The 19696-nt window shown below is 45.9% G+C and overlaps 1 long non-coding RNA gene across 15 annotated transcripts in view; it reads right to left on the bottom strand.

Annotated features, from left to right (window-relative positions):
- Positions 1–19696, bottom strand: part of LOC117715188 (uncharacterized) — a 54773-nt gene that overhangs the window by 6264 nt on the left and 28813 nt on the right. For 10 of the 15 annotated variants that reach the window (XR_013112489.1, XR_013112491.1, XR_013112488.1 and 7 more), the window contains 2 exons: positions 15547–15613; positions 458–648 (listed from right to left, as the gene is read on the bottom strand). This is a non-coding gene — a long non-coding RNA (uncharacterized LOC117715188). Of the gene's footprint in view, positions 1–457; positions 649–15546; positions 15614–19696 lie in introns of those variants that run through there. The other 5 variants (XR_013112493.1, XR_013112492.1, XR_013112487.1 and 2 more) reach the window with 3 other exon arrangements.

Below are 19696 nucleotides of genomic sequence, written 5' to 3'. Positions count from 1 at the left end.
TTGAATTGGTCATCAACAAAAGGCCCAAAGAAACTCCAATACCCAAACTCCAAAAAGCAGTGCCTGTGTCTTGAAATGACAGTCTTGGCTCAGCTCAAACTGGGTTACAGCAAGATTGCTACAAGCCTTCAGTCAGCGTCTCTCAGGAACTGGGGAAATAAGTCTCTGCCTGCCAGAAAGGGCCACTCACTTACCTACCCTGCCAGCCTACAGACTCCTCCAGGTCCTGTTCACAAGCACTTGTTATGCTTTCCACAGTCCACACTAGCTGGCCCTCCCGCCCCACCCCCACCTCCTCATCCAACCCCCACCCCGGGTCTATTCTTCATACTCTCTCTTGCTGTTCTCACTTCTCCTGCTGATGGCCCCAGCTACATCCAGCTTGCTGCTTTTCCCTCTCTGCTCTGGCCTCTTCCAGATGCCTCTAGCTTTCCTCCCCCTCCGGCCTCTCCCTTACCTACAATAAAGACCTTCCACCTCCTCACGGAGCAGCCATCCTGGTACTTTCTTTCTGCCCTCACTTTTGTATCCTCCTCAGATGGTGACACACCTCTCATCCCAGCCCTCGGGAGCCAGAGACAGGTGGATCTTCGTGAGTTCAAGGCCAACCTGGTCTACGTAGCTGGTCCAGGGCTACACAGTGAGATCCTGTTTTTAAAAAGAAGGAAAAGTCCTGCTCAGAGGCAACCCCGACAGAGGGAGAGGCTGGGAGACAGCTCCCTCCCCACTCCTGTCTTCCTGGCCAGCCAAGTTTCCCTTCTCTCTTCTCCTTCCCCTTCCATTCCTCCTTTCCCTTTCTCCTCCTCCTCCTCCTTCTCTTCCTCCCCTTCTGCCCTTTCTCTTTTTTTTCTCTCTCTAAATGAAAAGAGCATGTCAACAGGCCTCCAATGCTTTCACCATCATCCTAAGTGCTGGGACTACAGGGGTGCCCCTTTGTTCACAAGGCAGCCTTCTAGAGAATTAAACTTTTTTAGTTCTGAGAAGAAAGGGTTAGAGAGGTCCCTAAATTCTTCTCAGGTGCTAAAGTAAGCCCATGAAAAAGAGGAGGGTACGGATGGAAAATAAGTTTTAGCTTGCAAAAGAGAGAGGCAAAAATCCAGCCTTAGAGATTTTCTTTGTCTCTTTGTTTGTTTTGGAGATGGCTGTCACTATGTAGCTCTAGCTGAGCTGAAACTCATAAGTAGACCAGGCTAGCCTCCATCTACAGTAGTAACAGGGTAGGATGACTCATACCTATAATCCCAGCTCTTGAGGGGCTGAGGATGGAATATTATGAGTTTCGGATCAGTCCAAGTTACACAGAAAGTTCTAGGCCAGCCTACATGGTGAGCGCCTATCTCAAAAATAAAAAAATAAAAGGGAGAGAGCTCTAGAAGCAAAGGCAGTGTACGTCCTTGCCCATTGTGAGCACACTCCATGCCTCAAACACCTCAGGACTGTAGGAGAACAGCATCTTTCCCGTGGTGAGCTGGGGTTACCTAGGCATACCTTCCATGGCACTCATTCTCCTGTCTCCAACATTCCTCGGAAGGAGCTACTATGTAATCCTTGCCCAGGCAGAAATACGGGCTTAGAGGAAACGTGCCAAGGGTAAAAGGGTGGCCAGGAATACATGCCAGAAAACACAGGGCAGGGCCAGGTGACAGGCTCCAGTCCCTCTGGAGCCAGAGCCAGCACCTCCCAAGTTTACTTTGCTCTGGTAGAGAGTAGTCATTTCCACTAAAAGTTACACTGGCATACATCCAGAAAACAGGGCCAGCCTGGTAAGCAGGAGGCAGGACAAAGGCAGAAGTGCCTGATTTAGTACCAAGCAGGCAGAGGGAAGAGAGGTGGAGAGCCTCCTGCACAGGGCTGGATAACAGCTACCCATGGTGTCTAAAATCTAGGTTGCTGGTAAGACATCTGACTCCCTCCAGCCTCCTGTGACTCTGAGCAGCCTGGTCTTCCAAGAGGACTGCTCTTTCTTTTGAGGGACCAATGACACCCATGAAACAGTTTGGAAAAGCCTGAGGAGCCACAGAACAGACACTTCCAGTGGGTGTCCAGTTCCCTGCGACCCCCTCTCACACACACACACTGTAGAATCTGAGCAGAACTTGTCCTGCTGCATCTTGAAGCAAGGAAAGCCATCCCATGCACTCGCACGACTGGGGGAGGATGCCTCGAGCACTTCACATGAAGCTCATTTCTCCCTCCCCAAAATTAGGGAGAACTAGGTGCAAGGTGAACTCACACAGCGGTACTGAGACACTATGGGGAGCTACTTAAATCTGAGCCTGTGAGCTCAGAACGGACTCAAGTGTGCACCTCCTGTGCTATCTGCACATGTCAAGTGATTAGTATCATAAAGATGGTACCTGTTAGAAAAGCAAAGTGACTTGAGTGGCCTGATCTACCCCTTGGAGAAGATTATCTCGGATCTGTACCAGTTTGTGAATATACATGTAGAAATAGCAGAGGAATCTAGAAGTAAACAAGCCTCAAGACTTCACACAAGCTTTCTTCCCTCTAACTCAGACAGGCCCTTCCCTCATTGTCCAAGTCAATACACTTTTACTCTATCATTTTCAAAGGAAGGAAGCCAGAATAAACTGGCATAAAGCACTAAGCCACTACTACCTGCTGCAATCACACTGGACAGCTTTCCTTCCAAACACTTTATGGCTACCTAAGGACAGGTGAGGACTTCCCCCAACTTGGACTCAACAGAACATCCAGCGTTCTCCAGCCAGGGAATGTCTAACGAGGTCCGTGATGAGCATGCAGCCTTGCCCTGTTGCCTGTGACGGCTCTTAGCTCTGGGTGGCATCTTTCATTTCCAATCTCTACCTTGAAAACTCCATCCCAACAAACAGGGAACAGAAAATGAAAAGGAGAAACTGAAGCAAAATACTGTGTGTCTTTTTTCTTTTTCTTCGAGACAGGGTTTCTCTGTGTAGCCCTGGCTGTCCTAAAACTCACTCTGTAGACCAGGCTGGCCTCGAACCCAGAGATCCACCTGCTTCTGCCTCCTGAGTGCTGGGATTAAAGGCGTGCACCACCACCACCTGGCCTGTGTGTCTTAATTCTACTTTTGTCTGGTTTTGTTTATTTATTTTCTGAGACAGGGTTTCGTTACGAAGCCTTGAACTCATGGCAATCCTCCTGCCTCAGCCTCTAGAGTGTTAGAATTACAGACATGAGGTACACCTCTTAGTTCCCCTAATTCTATTCCTCAGCTTCAGCTCATATAAAGAGGAAGGAGATGCTGGAAAGCATATGGGCTTCTGCCAGGTGAAGCTGTGCACACAGTAGGGCTCCACAATGATGAGGCAGCTTTCTCGTGTTGGGCTGCATTTCTCCCCAGGCTCCACACTCATGGGTTATGAGTGAGACACAGCTCTCCTCCCGAACATGGCTAATCTCTTACAGGAGGAAAGGAGACTCAGCATCTCCCCAGGCTGCCAAGGCTGCGGAATTCCTAGGAGAGCTGCCTCTTCTTTGGAGAAGCTTCTCCCAAATGGAAACCTGCAATCACACCTCTCTTTCTAGAACAGCTCACCTTCTCTTTCTAGAAGAGCACTCACCTTTCTTGCTGTCATGTGTGTTAACTTGTGTTTCATAGGGTGAAGTCAAACAGTGTTATTTCTATGGCATCTTACCCTGTGTTCTTTCTCCTCTTCCCACCTGTCAGACTACAGACTACAGGATCAGGGGTTATCCCTCACGCAACCCTTGGACTGACCCTGGCCTATAATCCCACTGGCAGGCCTAACTGGTGCCTTATCACTTCAGGCCTGTGCCTCCACTGCAGTTCATTTTCTGTCTCATCCATTCCTATGCAACATGCAGCCTTCCCATGGGTCCTGCTCAAGAGCCTCTAATGGCTCTTCATTACCTCACCCACTGAGTAAAATCATGTGGTCAGGCCACTCTGGAGTCAGAATCCTATTCTGTTGGTGGTAGTGGTGGTGGTTTTTTTTTTAGACAGCCTCATGTAGCCCAGGCTAACCTTAAATTCCCAACCTTCTTGCCTCTACCTTCTAAGTACTGGACTAGAGGCATGCACCACTATTCTCAGCTAGAATCCCACTGTTTACTAGGTTTTTTTCCCCCAAATCAGATAATTTATGTGTTGTGTAAACATTTTTTTGCACTGTGCAATTTTTAACTATTAAGATTAGTATTTGTGTGTTTGTGTGCACACATAAGTGCAGGTAAGTACAGACCATGTAATACAGGAAGTCAGAGTTTCCCTCCGCCTGCAGGTTTCAGAGATGAAGCTTAGGTCAGGCTCACACAGTGCTTTTTTACTGAGTTCTGTTGCTGGGTCTCATCCTTTTGTTGTTAACTGGTTCTGATTTTTTTAAATGCCTGCCCAGCTATGGCTATATTTATTTCAAGTGAGATTCTTATGCTACATATTTTATGTATATGTTGTAGTGACACTTCCATGTAAGTATGGGTCTACTTCATTTATCAGCACATAGACATACCATAATCTGGCCATTCATGTCCATTTTGGTTGCTTTTTGTATGTAACAAATACCCATATATACAGATAGGATAGACATAGATCTGCAAGTTTGCCCTTAACAAAAGTTCTCACACATAGTCCAGCTAAAGGCATTATGCTTTAAACTCTGATAGGTATTGTCAAGCTGACCTTCAGAGAGACAGTTCTAGTTCATATTCCCAGCCAAGTGCACCCGGAGCTGACTCTCGGAGCTGCTTGCACAGTGAATGCTATTTCCCAACTGATTCATGCTGCTGGCACTGATTTTTAAAATGCATAGCCAACTATGGGTATCCTGCCCCTCGGCGGCATCCCCCAAGCCCCACTACCAGTCTCTCTTCTTGAATATTTGTTGTTGGTCTACACTGGAATACAACATTTCATTTTTGTTTGTGTTTTCTAGATTCAAACTAAAACAGTCTTTTTCTTCGTACTTCATTTATATCTGCTCTATGACTTTGGCTCAATTTCGTCAGGGGTATTGACTTTCCCTTACTGATTTGAAGAGCTTTGTATGTACTAGAGATGTTCTTTATAAAAACCTAATCGTCACCAGGTATGGTTAGCACAGGAGGCAGAGGCAGGTAGATCTCTCTGAGCTCAAGCCCAGCCTGGTCTACATATCGAGTTCCAAGCCAGGAAGGGATTTATAGTGAGACCTTGCCTCAAAAACCAACCAACAGACCAACAAATGAAGAAACCCCCAACTCCTCTTCTATATTCATTACTGTGCTGTTGGTTTTGCTCTCCTTTTTTTTTTTTTTAAAAACACTCCCACGTTGTCCTGAAACTCATAGGGGGTTCAAGCTGGCCTTGAACTCACAGCAATCCTCCTGCCTCAGCCTCCTCAGTGCTACTGGGATTACCATGTGACTCTCCATGAACAGCTTTATAGTCGCTGTGTTAAAGTCTCTCCATCATCTCGTTCCTCTTATACAATAGTCAGGTTCTAAAAACAGAACCTCACTACGTAACCTAAGCTGGTCTCGCTACCAAGATCCTCCTGCCCTAACCTCTCAGTGCTGAGATGATGGGTGTGTGTCATGGGCCCAGCTCAATGGTCTCCTTTTAACACTTAGCCAGTTACCAGTCCTGTTTCGTGTATATGTGTCCTGACTGTGCTGGACTTTTCACTTGATCCTGGCCTCCGTTCCCCAACAAGAACCTGCTTTCTGGTGCTTGATTTCTTTTTCTAGTTTAATGTTAATTTTGCCATAGGATTTATCCACAGCTTCCTTGCAGACCTCTAGAAGAGGAGGAGGAAGAGGAAGAAAGAACCACATCTTAGAGCTATTCCATTTCTGGGAGGGCTGGAGAGATGGCTCCACAGGGAAAGGCACTTGTCAAGTCTGACCACCTGAGTTCAGCACTTGGGATCCACATGGTAGCCTGAAAGAACCAACACTATAAAAATGTCCTCTGACTGCCACAAGAACACCATAGCCTGTGTGAACATGTGCACATGAACCACACACACACACACATACACACATGTACATGCATACACACACAAATAGAATTTTTAAAGTTCTTTCCACTTCTGGTGGGAATGGTGGGCAAGAGCAATGGAAACAGTTCACAAATGACCCTGGATGATGTTCTTAAGTCGAGAGAAGCAGTCTGGAGGAGGAGGATGGGTTGAGAGGAAATAGGAAACATGGATGGGACATACTGACTTTAAGGTATCTAAGGACCATCAAGGCTAACAGGCCAATAGTGTGTGGCCATCATGGGTAACAAACCCAGAAAAGAAATCCAGGCTGGAGACACAGGTTCAAAGGCACTTGACAAGCGAGATGTGGTGGTACATACCTGCAACTCCAGCACTTGGGAGGCAAAGCCCAAGACTACAAGTTCCCAAGACTACAAGTCTGAGACCATAGAGTAGAGGCAGTCCAGAGAAGAGATGGACTCTTAAGAAATGGTCTCACTCAAAGATGACTGGCATCCTCTGGGTACTAGCTATGCTAGTATTCTTGGCATTTGTCCACCTATCTTGCAGATTTACATGGTCCTGCCTATAGGGAGATTATAGCAGGAGGGAGATTTAATAGGAAAAGTGGGAATTTTATAACATTATGTATGCTCCATAAAAGATAAGCCACCTGACATGGACGACCCAAGCAGTGACGTCCTGAGCTGATGTTGAGATAAACAGTTCCCAACAAAAAGACAGGGCTGCCAAAAGTGTAGCCTGTAAATCCTGAGAGGTCAGAGGGGACAGGGTACAAGAGAAGCCTTACAGCTTCCTTACAGCTGGTGACTCCTACAGCCAAGAAGGTGAGGTCCCATTCTTACTTTCTGTCTCAAAGGGGAGAAAGCCGACTTCCAGAGCTTTCCTCCAGCTCAGAGCTGCTAGTGCTCTTGACAAGGAGTCAGGCACAGTGACCAAATCCTTCCTCATGGTTTTTATCTAAATGTTACTGTTTCTTGCCATGACTTCATCTGCCTGTCCTTTTGTGATAAACCTTTCTAGAACTGCATTCCATCAATATTGTGTTCTGGTAGATTTAAGAACTATTCTGAGGCTAGCTCAGTGGTAAGGACACTTGCTGCTTTTGCAGAAGATTAAGGTTTGGCTCCCAGCACCCACATGGTGGTCCACATCACCCATAACTCCAGTTCAGAGGATGCAGCTTTCATGAGCACCAGGCATACATGGCGGGCACATATACATGTGTAAGCAAACACTCATATTCAGAAAAATTAAGTAAGTAACTATAAAAATAAATAACTTCCTTCAAAAAAGCAAATGGCTTGGAAAATGCCTTTTCTGCTTCCTTTTTAAGGATTTATAATGTTTGTTGATAACTTCTTCTGAGGCAAGGGCATTGTCTTAGGGTTTCTATTCCTGCACAAACATCATGACCAAGAAGCAAGACGGGGAGGAAAGGATTTATTCAGCTTACACTTCCATGTTGCTGTTCATCACCAAAGGAAGTCATGACAGGAACTCAAGCAGGTCAGGGAGCAGGAGGTGATGCAGAGGCCATGGAGGGATGTTACTTACTGGCTTCCTTCCCCTGGCTTGCTCAGCTTGCTCTCTTTTAGAACCCAGGACTACCAGCCCAGGGATGACACCACCCACAATGGACCCTCCCACCCTTGATCACTAATTGAGAAAATGCCTTACAGCCTGGTCTCATGGAGGCATTTCTTCAAGGGAGGCTCCTTTCTCTGTGATAACTTCAGCTTGTGTCAAGTTCACACACAAAACCAGCCAGTATAGGGATGGAGAGCTTAGTATAAAATCCAAGACAAAAACCCCCGCAAAGCTATAAGCCTTCCTCCAAAAGAGCAGACAGACCAACATGACATCCAGTTAGTTCCCAAAGCAACAGGCAGTTCAATATGGCCAGCAGAGCGGCAGGACTTTTTCCCACTGAAGTCTGGCCATAGCTGCTAAAGAGGGACTCAACTGGACTATTGGACCAGAGTTTGAGAGCGAGAGGTGGACGGTGGACAGGGCCTCCTACTGTAAAAAGCACAGTAAAGGCAAGATGGAGGAAGGCAGAAACAGGTGGGCAGCATTGCCATGTGGGGCACAGAATGTACACCAGGGGTCCCTCCCTCCTGGGGATGCTAGCCCTTCAACCAGCAGCAGACACAGCTGCCATTAGTCTACAGATGAGGTTAAGGGTGTTGAAAGGATAGAACTCTAGAAACTTCCAGAGTCCTACTACTCAACTGAAAGTGATCCACATGCTGTCAAACTTGGGGGCTGGAAGAGCTTACAAGCTCTGCGTGAAGCCAGTCTGGATCCAAAGAAAAATACCATCAGCAGGGAGCTGAGACCTGAGCTGGTCCTGTCCAAGATCCCAGGGAAGGAAAAACTGGGAGAATCCAAACCCTTGAGGTCAGTTTGAGCACCAGAAAAACTTCCTCTGGAGGACAGGCTGAAGTCTAATCTGACCCTCTGAGATGTTCTAGAAGCTACAGGTACAGCCCAAGGGGCTGTGTCAGGTATCTCGGTTGCTTCTCACATGCCTATTGGGTTTCCTGCCAAGTCCCCTCACAGCACAGCTCACTGGGAAAGTCTCTGACCAGCAGCACGGAGGAAGTGCCCCACCCTTGCTGTCACTGGAGGCCTCTTTTACGCCATCACTGTGCATCATTTCTGGGAAGCTGAGCCTCCCCTTCCTGAGATCTGGGACAGTCTGAGGACATCACAACAAACCACAGACCCAAAGGTTTTGCACTCCTGGGTTGTAGTGTGGACATCAGCCATCCTCCAGATGCCTGGATCCCAGCACCCTATGGAAACCTCCCTGCCCAGCACTCTTGTGTCAAGAACCTTTGTCCTCATCAGTCCTCATGGCTGTCCTTCTATAGGCAAAACTGAAGAGAACAGAACCCTCCCATTAGGGCCCAGCTCCCTACTAAGGGGCAGCTCCCTTCCCTGTTGTCCATCACTTCCACACGCTGGTTCTGTGAAATCAGTCTCACAGTTCAGTTCCACTTCTACGCTTGAAAGGTTTCCTGATCAAATCTCTTTTTAGAATGTGCTCTTGTGCTCTCTTTCCCTCTGTCTTTCTCCTCCCTTTCTCTTCCTCTCTCTTTCTTTCCTTTCTTCCCCCTTCTACGCTCCCTCTCTGGCTCTCCTTCCCTTCCACTCTCCTATACAGTGCTGGGCTTCGGTGTTGAACTCATACCATGCTTGTGTTTGTTCTATCACTAAGATACATCCTCGGCCTTCACTTTCAATCAAGAGCTAGGCCTGAAGGCACAGACCTATAATTCTAGCTACTTGGAAGTCTGAGGAAGGAGGGTCACAAGTTCAAGGCCAGCCTGGGCAACTTTATGGGACTTTACATCAAAACAAAAGTAAAAAGAGGACCCTAATACTCCCCCCCATCCCACCCACCCCCACCCCCACCCCCCGCCACACACACACAGATACACATGCACACATGCATACACACAATTAAAACAAGAGAGCTTTCAGCTGTGAAATTCCATGCACTAGCAAAAGACCAGGGAAAGACTTCAGAAACAGGACATTCTTGGTCCCTCTGAAGTCACACCAGGTCCTCTTTTTTTTTTTTTTTTCTTTCACCTGACACTCTCAAGCAGTTTCCTCTGCTGGCCCTAGGCCAGCACCTACAGCCATCTGGTCTTCCTCAGAAAGGCAAAAGAGCGCCAGCCTTGTTTACTCAGGAACAATTTACTGTAACAGTACCAGGACAGGTGTAGCCAGCTCTGGGCCAGGCAGTGTGGCATGCCACACCCTCTCTTCTACTGCCTCAGAGCTTACTCAATGGCACACATCAGACTTCATGGGAGATATAATAGTGCCTCTTGGGTGTAAGCCAGTCAGTCAGCAGTGAGATTTCAACAGTGTGGGCTACACTAAGAAAACAAACAACAACAACAAAGGTTGTTCAGTCTCCTGTGCAGCACACTGGTATCTCTCCCACATTTGTCCCTGTGGTCTCTATAAACAGGATGCACTGGCTAAACAGGTTGGTATGAGCCCAACTGTAAGGCAGGGAAACCTGGTGTCTTCCCACTGTTCCCAGCCTCCTTTCCTGAATCTCACCAGAGACAAAGCTCTGGGAAACAGCTTCGGCTTTGGAGCCAGTCAAACCAGAAGAAACCAGTCCCAGTTCAGCCTTTGCTAGCTGCATGACCTTGAGCAAGGCACACCTTTCTTTTTGTTTTCAGTTTGCCCCAAAACAGCAGAATGCTTGGATTACAACCCAATAGTAAAGGAAAGGCAATGACGTGAGGGCTTCTTCTTCCCATCTGCCCTTCCTATACAGGGGTCCTTGAAGTGGGCTAGTGGAGAGACAGCTTGAGAGTGTCAGTGACAGGATACAAGGGGCCCCGGCACCTTAGCTACTCAGATATCCAAGTTGTGTGCCCTGCAGTCGCTATCCCTTGCAAGGGCGGATCTGATCACACTGTCCACACAAAAGCAAGTCTGAGGACCTAAGTTCAAGACCACAGGACTACTACTTTGACTCATATATTAACTCTGTGAAGAGGCCTGGCCCTCACCAACAATATAAAACCTTTTTTTTTTTTTTTCCTCCCCAGACAGGGTTTCTCTGTATAACCTTGGCTGTTCTGGAACTCACTCTGTAGACCAGGCTGGCCTCGAAACCAGAAATCTGCCTGCCTCTGCCTCCCAAGTGCTGGGATCAAAGGCGTGTGCCACCACTGCCCGGCCTCAAACCTTTCTTTATAAAACGATCTCAGTGAGGCCCAGTGATAGGTTATTTCTCCACTGATGAAATGAGCCAATTCAAGTCAGATTAGATTATATTAAAGGCAGGTTTATTGGGAAGCTGCTCTCGGGTGAGTTCACTGGCCCCAAGGATTGAGGCTAGGGGAGTCACCATGGGGGTGGGAGGCAAAAGGGAGAAAGGGGCATGTTTGCACAGAAAGAGAAGGAGAAGCAAACTGTCTGCATTATATTGGGAAGAGCCTCTGTGGGAAGGACAACCCAGCCTCTGGGCTGGAAAGTTCAGGATTAGGGGCAGGGTATGCTAGGGAGGGACTGAGGGATGCTGGGAGAACCTGGCCAAGTCTGCAGTGATATGTAAAATATGCACCTCAGTCCCTTTTATGCAGGAAGCATAATGGTCCTGCATACTGACTATTCTGAGTGATCCAGGAGGCAGCATCACAGGCGAGGTTCTAGACTTTCCACATACAGGACTACAGAAGCACATCATTACAGCCAAAACAGGCCTGGGCATAATCATCTGGACAACAGTGCCTACTGTCTACAAACCACCACTGGAAGCTCCTGTGGGACTCAGCAAGTGGTATTCTGCAACCATGCCCATGTTCTACATTATTCTTCAGGCATGATCTGAGGGGGCCCAGGGCAATGGCTTTGCCTCAAGTTTTAGGAGATGCATGCATCTTGGAGTGGAGAAGGCCAGCTGACAGCTCAGCAAGCGGTACAAAGAGAAGTGGAGAAAGTCTACACAGCAGAAGACCAGGTTTGGGCAAGGTTATCTGGCAGTAGTTGCTTCAGAAACCAGCAAAGCACACACCAAAATAGTTTTCCATTTTTAAATTTTAGACGTGTGGTGTTTTGCTTGCATGTATGTCTGTGCACCATGTGCATGTAGAACCTGTGAGGGTCAGAAGAGGGTGTCTATCTCCAGGACTGAAGTAACAGATGGCTGTGAGCTGCCATGTGGGCACTAGCAACCAAAACCTGAGTCCTCTAGAAGAGCAGCCAATGTTCCTCCCTTCTGAGCTGTTGCTCTGGATCCTCAACAAGCATTTCTTAAGAGTGTTGGTGTGTGCCAGGCCTTTACTCAGACCCAGGATGTGGTACAAACAAAACCAATGTAGCATTGCTAGAGTTCATACTGTGATGAAAGCAGGATCAAACCCAGCCGTGCAGACTGAAGACAGCCTTGATGTCGCTGCCTGTCACAGGCTCCCAGAAGACCCACTAGCAGGTAAGGAGCTGAGCAGAGGCTCAGTCCCTTCAGCAGCAGAGTCACTGTGGGGCCTCAGGCCCAGTGCTGCTAGAAAGCAGTTCTTCCTCTCCCCACAGCTCTGAGTTACAGGCTCCCTTCGCCATCCTAAAAGCTCCAATAAGTGCACAGCATGAGCTATAGGGACAGAATTCTAGAAGACACAGTAGCTCCAAAATGGGAAACATAAAAAAATAACAATGCAAGCAGTGGTAGTATACCCCTTTAATCCCAGCACTCAGGAGGCAGGCAGATGGATCTCTGTGGGTTCAAAGCCAGCCTGGTCTACAGAGTGAGTTCTAGGACATCTAGAGCTGCACAGAGAAAGTCTCAAAAAGCAATAATAATAATAATAATAATAATAATAATAATAATAATAATAATAATAATAATAATATTATATAAATTATTGTATTATTATATTTAATTAAATAATAACTAAATATTATTTTTTAAGCATCAAAAAAAGGTAGGGCATTGGGGTCACCCTGGCCCCACACTTCTATGATACTGCATAGAAAGAAAAAGGTAAGGACAGAGCTCTAGTAGCTAGAGATGGTTCAATGATAAGAGTTTCTTAGAAGACCTGGGTTCCTTCCCCAGCACCCACATGACAGCTCACACCCATCCTTAACTCCAGCTCCAAGGAATCCAATGCCATCTTTTATCTTCATAGGAAGTAAAAATGTATGTGGTGCACATATACGCAAGCAGGCAAAAGACTCATACACATAAAAAAATAAGAGCTAAGGAGAAGACACGTGGTGTTAACAAGCGTGTCTACTTGACAGAGTGAAGTGTCAGGACATTAGAATCATTTCAATAGCTCAGCGTACATGGTGATGGTGCACAGTCAGCAAAGTGAGAGCAGGAGCTAGAGTGCAGGCTATCGGCCACAGACATCTCCAACACTTGACATCTTTGGCTGTCCATTTTCTTTTTCAGAGCACAGAGGTGGTAGTTCATGCTTTAGTCTCTAGAGATATTCTAACGACTATCAGGCTTCCAACAGCAGAAGCTGATGCCACAGCCTGGAGACCACAGACTACAATCAGGTGTCACCAAGGCCACACTCCAAAAAGCAGGGGAAAAATTGTGCTCCTGGTGATGGCTGGTCATCCTTGGAGTAGTTCATAGCAGCATGCAGAACTCCAGTCCCTGCCTCCATCTCCACAGCAACCCTGTCTTACAAAGCACTATCACTGGATCAGGATCTGCGACAGTGTCATCTTAAGCTACATTTGCAAAAACTGTATTTCCCAGTTGGAGAGAAGGCTCGATGGTTAAGAGAGCTTATTGCCCTTGCCAAGGACCAGAGTTCAATTTCCACCCTACCATCACCTCTAACTCCAGCTCCAGCAGATCCAACACCTTCTCTGGACTCTGTGGGCACTGCACTTGTGTGAACACATACACACAAAAACAATCCTAAAATAAGAAAAAAAATCTCTAAAATCTACCACTTGCACTTACAGGCTCTGAATGGACATGAAGTCTACTAGTATATGTATATATGTAGTTTGCTACTCAAACCAGACAGAACACTTCATCAAGAGAGGCCTAATTTATCTGCCACTTGGAACCTTGCCTATACAAAGTGTCCCACATGGCGGTCAGCTTCCCTTGTCTGTGGCAAGCAGCAGTAGTACTAAGATTATACAATTATGCCTGGCTTTCTTTTACTTTAAATCCAGGCAAGAAACTTACTGCAATTAAAATTCCAGTTGTCAAGGGCAGAACTGGAATCCGGTAGGGTTACCAGCACTCAATACCCCTTCGTCAATATTCCACAGCATCCGTGGGCTGGAGAAAGTGGCTGCTACAGTCATCTGGTTGCTTCTGTGGTGTTGGGATCAAGCCCGGGGCATTGAAATGCTAGCCCAGTGCTTTCTGATAAGCTAGTCCCAAACCTGTCATTTGTTTATGAACAAAGAAAATATTCTGTTTGCATGAGTGGTGAGCCCAGTAAAGCAGTCCTTTATCAGGGTCTGCAAGGGAGGTCTGCCGAGGCAGACAAAGGCTGCAGCCAAGGACAGCAGTCTCCTCGACTCAGTCCACTTACTACAAGTCAGCATCCACAACACTCTTGACCACATTCCAACATTAGGCCCACTCTCTGATGTGCTGAGAGAAGGGGGACAAACATCAGGGGCACATCTGTACGTGCCGCTTACCCCAGCCCTGGACAGATGGAGGGAGGAATGCGGAGTGTGGAGCCAGCCAGGACTGCACAGGGAGACTATTTCAAAATAATCAAAAAGAGGCTTTTTGCCTCTTCAGTGAAGGTTTAGACAGTTAGCCAAATAAAAGAAGTGAAGGGCAGAGAGGTAGCTTAGCTAGTAAAGGAGCCTGCCACCAAGCCTCATGACACACATGCTGGTGGCACAGAGAGAAAAGGCAGAAAACTATCACACACACACACACACACACACACACACACACACACACACACACAAAATTAAAAAATACACAACTGTTTTTAAAATTTTCTTTTCCTTTTTTTCTGTGTGCTTATAAGCCATATGTGTGAGGGTGCTTGAGGAGGTCAAGAAAGTGTTACATTCCCTGAAGCCGCCAGGCATGGATGCTGGGAATTGAACTCTGGTCCTCTGAGAAGCAAGCACTCTTTTTTCTTTTTTTTCTTTCTTTCTTTTTTTTTTTTTTTCCGAGACAGGGTTTCTCTGTCCTGGAACTCACTCTGTAGACCAGGCTGGCCTCGAACTCAGAAATCTGCCTGCCTTTGCCTCCCAAGTGCTGGGATTAAAGGTGTGCGCCACTACCACCCAGTGAAGCAAGCACTCTTAACATTTCTCCAGCCCTTAAATTAAAAAAAAAAAAAAAAAAAAAAATCAAGACTCAAGACTTAACCACTCTCAACCTAACAATAAATTCCAGATTGAACAATTGTTGAAATTTAAATGTTCAAATGAATAAGTTAAATACAGTACTCAAAAGAACAAAAAGCCATTTTTCATAATTTCAAGATAGAAAAGCACACTTTTCCTATTCCTAAACACTGGTCTCATAGCAAAAAAAAAAAAACTCTAAGGGAAAAATATCTAAATGTCAAAAAAATATAAAATCTACAGGCAGAAAACAACTGCATAAACAAAGCTGAAGGAATCATGGGATAATTTATAGTTGATGAGTGCTAATATGAGAATTGATCAGAAAGTTGAGGGTGTAGCTACATACCTGCCTAGTGTGCACAGTAAAGATGACTGACCTTAAGGCAGAAACGGTGGGGCAGGCCAATAGTCCCAGCACTTGGGAGATGGAGATGAAAAGATGGGTAAGGCCAGCCTCAGCTACAGAGCTTTGAGTCTGAGACAAGCTCAGACAACATGAGAGCCCTGGTTCAACCTTTTACAGTCAAAGAGGAAAAAACCAACCCATGTTTATTAGCACTGTCCAGCCCGTGTGAAGCCATGGGTTGATACCAGCACTATACAAGTAACTCAGTTCTACTGGAGTAACTGTCTTAGTCACTAGACTAAGTATTTTCCTTAGCTTAACTGATGATCCTTCATAAAACCCCTTCAAAAAGGTATCATTATTACCCTTCCTTACCATGAAGAACTAAGGGACACAGGAACATAAATGCCTTACCCAAGGTTAAGCAATCTAGCTCCACAGTCACATTCTGAAGCATGGTGTTACCAGACCGTATCTCCACCTGTCAGTGGGGGAGCACATGGAAACACAAGACTCAGTGTTCTTAGAATCACAGGAAACCACTAGGCATGCTGGCACACACCTTTAATTCCAGTACTCAGGAGGCAGAAACTGGTGGATCTCTATGAGTTGGAAGGCAGCCTGGTCTACCCAATGAATTCCAGGTCAGCAAGACTAGACAGTGAAACATGTTTAACTGTCAACAACCTTGAGTGTCATACATGGTACTGTATGACATAGGACATTTTCATACAAGTATACTGTATACTCAGCACATTCCCCAGAATTACCCTCCAATTTCTTACCCACACTCATCATATACACATACATGACTTTATGTATCTATATAAAGTCTAGAAACCACAATGAAAGAAAGCACAGTATGGTTTTTGTTGTTGTTTTGTTTTTGTGTGTCTGAAACTGGCTCAGTTGCAGAAAGGTTGGCTTCAAACATACAGTGCAGTCTAGGCTAACCCAGCTGGAACTTCACCTTCTTCTATTTGTTTGGAGTTTTTCTTTGTTCTGTTTTGGTTTTTAAGATACCACCTCATGTAGCCTTGTAGCCGCCCGTGGCCACAAGTCAACTGGATTCACCTGAAAGGGGGGCTGGGAATGAAAGGGGAAGGAGGGCGAGAAGAGATGAGGCCAAGACAAAGTTCTCTGATCAAGGCCCAAAGCTTTAATGTTCAGCTCTCAATTTAAAGGGGAAGACCCAACCCACAACCCCTCCTGGTTTCAGATGGGTGGGATAATCCATAGTCAGTTCCAGGTCATGGCCGGAGATGTCTCAAGGCAAGCCCAGGGGCAGTTCTGCTGTGTTCCGGGCAGCCAAGGTGGGTAACTCCACCTAGGTCACTTGACCTTGCTGTGGCAACCAAGGTCTCTCAGTCCTGCTCATGGTGGGGGGAAGGTACATAGCCTAGATAGATCTTGAGCCTATGATGTGCAGAGGCTAACCTAGAATTCTTAATCTTCCTGTCTCCATGCCCTGAGTGCTGGGATTACAGCTATGTGCCAATCATGAGGGAAGCTGGCTCCGTGAACTTGAGGGGGGGTGGGGGGAAGCACGTGCGTATCCTCTGACTCTGCTGCTCTATTTCTCAGACTCTCTCAGGTGACAGTAAAAGGGGTGCAAAGATGTATGTACCAGACCACTGTGTGCACATCACCCAAAATACAGCAAACAGAAGTCTACATTCAACCACTCAATGCTTAAACATCAAGTATATGCAAGAACTGTTCTAAACAGGGGCTAAGAAGTGCTAAAAAGGAGAAGAAAAGCCATCCCCTGGAGCTTGGATTCTATTGGAAGGAGGGAGGTAATAAATAAATAAGGAAAGTATAGAATGAATCAAACAATATAAAATGTTACTGATAAAAGGAAAAGAGAAAAGATATAGGAGCTTTAAAATATTAAACATGAGAGGCATCAATTAAATACTATGAAATAAATGCACTATGATACAACCATTTCAGCCCTTTACTGCAGCATCCCACAAAGCTTAGTCCTGGAACACTGACCAGGAAACTGAGGAAATAAAGAAAAAAAAGAGATACATATGTACAAATAGTCCGGGGTCAGGAGACCTATGCACTCTCTGATGGAGTTGCACTCTGGTATCTCAGAGCCTTTATTTGGTACAGCACAGGAGTAAGAAGCTAATCTCTGTAAGAGTCTGTAGGACAGCAGTCCCAGGATGTAAACAACAAGGAAGAGAAAGGCAGTTGCTAGGTTTTGCCCACAATGGTCAGTGTAGGTTTAGTGAACCCTCTAGTACTTGGACCAGAGGAAGAAATCTGAGCCTCGCCCATATGGGGAAAAGCTTTACCACTTTTCCATGGGTCCAAGGCTTTGGCCCTTGCCCATATGAATACATTAAAGACTTCTTCTGCTCACAATAATCTATTAGGTGAAAAAGTGTCTTTTATTTTACATGTATTTACATTTATTTATATTTATATTATTATATAGGGTCTATGTAACCCTGATTGGCCTAAAACTGGCTATGTAGACCAGGCTGGACTTGAACTCATAAAGATTTTCTTGCTTCTGCCTGAGTTTTGGTATTAAAGGTATGTGCCAAGATCCCAAGCATGAAAAGGTGTAATTGTTGTTTAAAAGATTTTTTTGTTTTATTTATATGTGTATAGATATTTTGCCTGCCTGCATGGCTATGTACCACAGATGTACAATGCACCAGAGGGCCAGAAGAAGACATCAGATCTCCCAAAGCTGAAGTAGTGGCCAGTTCTGAGGTACCTTATAAGTGCTAAGAAATAAACTTAGGTCTTCCAGAAGAGCAACCAGTGCTCAGGGCTGAGCCATCTCTCCAGCCCTGAAAGGGATCTTTAACAATCAAGTTTAAAAAACCAGCCATCAAACAAGAAGGGGTCCCAATGCTGAGAGGCAGAAGTGGGCATAGGCTCCCACACCTAACCAAGAAGCTATTGTAATTGACATCCAAAAGAAAAGTTAGTTTTCTCCAACAGATTCACTGGGTATATTAACTACACTTCAGGGGAGGCCTCATGCTCAGCAGTGGATGGCAAACACAAAATAAATTCAAAACATTTTAGACTTTTTGACTCATGCTGCTTTGTTTGGGCTTGTTGTTTTCTGGATGTGTAGGGAGGATCTGGAAGGAGTTGGGGGAAGGGAATTGCAATCAAAATATATTGTATGAATTTATTTTTTTCATTTTTTCCTTTTTGATTTTTCAAGACAAGGTTTCTCTGTGTAGCCCTGGCTGTCCTCAAACTCAGAGATCCATCTACTTCTGCCTCCCAAGTACTGAGATTAAAGACTGAAGCCATCATGGCCTAAGAAAAAAAAATTATTAAAAAAATAAAATAAAATCAGCCAGATGTGGTGATATTTGCTTATGTGATCCTAGCTATCAGGTGACCCAGGCAGGAGAATCTCAAGTTTGGGGACAGCTGGGAGACACAGCAAGACCTGGCCTCGTGACAAGCAAAATCACAAAAAGGTCTGTGTGCATTAGCTGGAAGAGAGGGATGACCCACGGAAAGGTGAAAACATTAACAGAGGTCTAAGCAAAGTACTATGCTGATGGCCCTCCCACCCACTTCCTCCACACCTCCAGTGTGTTGCAGAGGGGACTTAAGAACAGCAACAGCAAACCCCTCAAGTTATTTCACAGTCCCTATACTCCCTCCTTGTCCCAGAAGGCAGGCTAGGGGATCTGAAAAAGGTGAAGGAAACCCTCAAACAATCTGGACGGGATGAGGAAGGCAGGTCCCAGGAAGCTTAACTCCCTGAGACCCCTAGGTTTGAAGCCAGGCTATTTAGTTCCTTATTTCCTCCCCTCCTGAGCTCCAGATGCCTGTAGAAAGCAAGACTGACACATTACAAGGAGCAAATGGCCACAGGGGACCAGAGCTCCTCCCCTAGCACAGTTCTGTGGGTGGTAAGCACAAGTATCAGGCCTAGCATAACCACTCCTTTCTTCCCTCCTCCATATAAGCCATTAGTTACTTTAGTAAAGCTGACTTTTGCTCAGCTCCCCCACCCCCCACCCTTATCCACTACCTTGCCACAGCTACTCCAAAAATGCAGGATGCCAGAAAGCTGCTTGGAGCCAAGTGTGAGCTTATAACTGCAGCACTTGAGAGGCTGAGGCAGGAGGATAAATTTGAGGCTAGCTTAGGTGACAGGGCAGTCTAAGCCTCAGAAAGAGACACTGTTTTAAGAAAAAATTTTACTGGAGGTCATCAAAATTCTCAGTGGGTAAAGGCACTGGTCAACCTGAGTTCAATTTCAATTACCAGAACCCACATAATGGAAATAGAGAGACTCTGCACAAACAAATTGTCTTCTGACCTCCACTCACATGCTGTGGTACACACACACTCGTGTACACACATACATACACACAATAATAATTTTTAAATAAAACCCTGAGATTAAGGGCATAGCTCAGTTGGCAGAGTACTCGCCTAGCATACATGACCTTGAATTCGATCCCCAGCATCACACAAAAGTGGGCAAGGGAGCATCTGTTTGTAATTCCAGCACTTGAGTGATGGAGACAACATCAGAAGTTCAGGGTCATCCTCAGTTACA

This window comes from Arvicanthis niloticus, chromosome 9 (assembly GCF_011762505.2).
Source record: "Arvicanthis niloticus isolate mArvNil1 chromosome 9, mArvNil1.pat.X, whole genome shotgun sequence".
In the NCBI taxonomy this organism is placed as follows: domain Eukaryota; kingdom Metazoa; phylum Chordata; class Mammalia; order Rodentia; family Muridae; genus Arvicanthis; species Arvicanthis niloticus.
The sequence above is the reverse complement of the archived record's forward strand: the minus strand, read 5'-3'. Positions and strand labels throughout refer to the sequence as shown.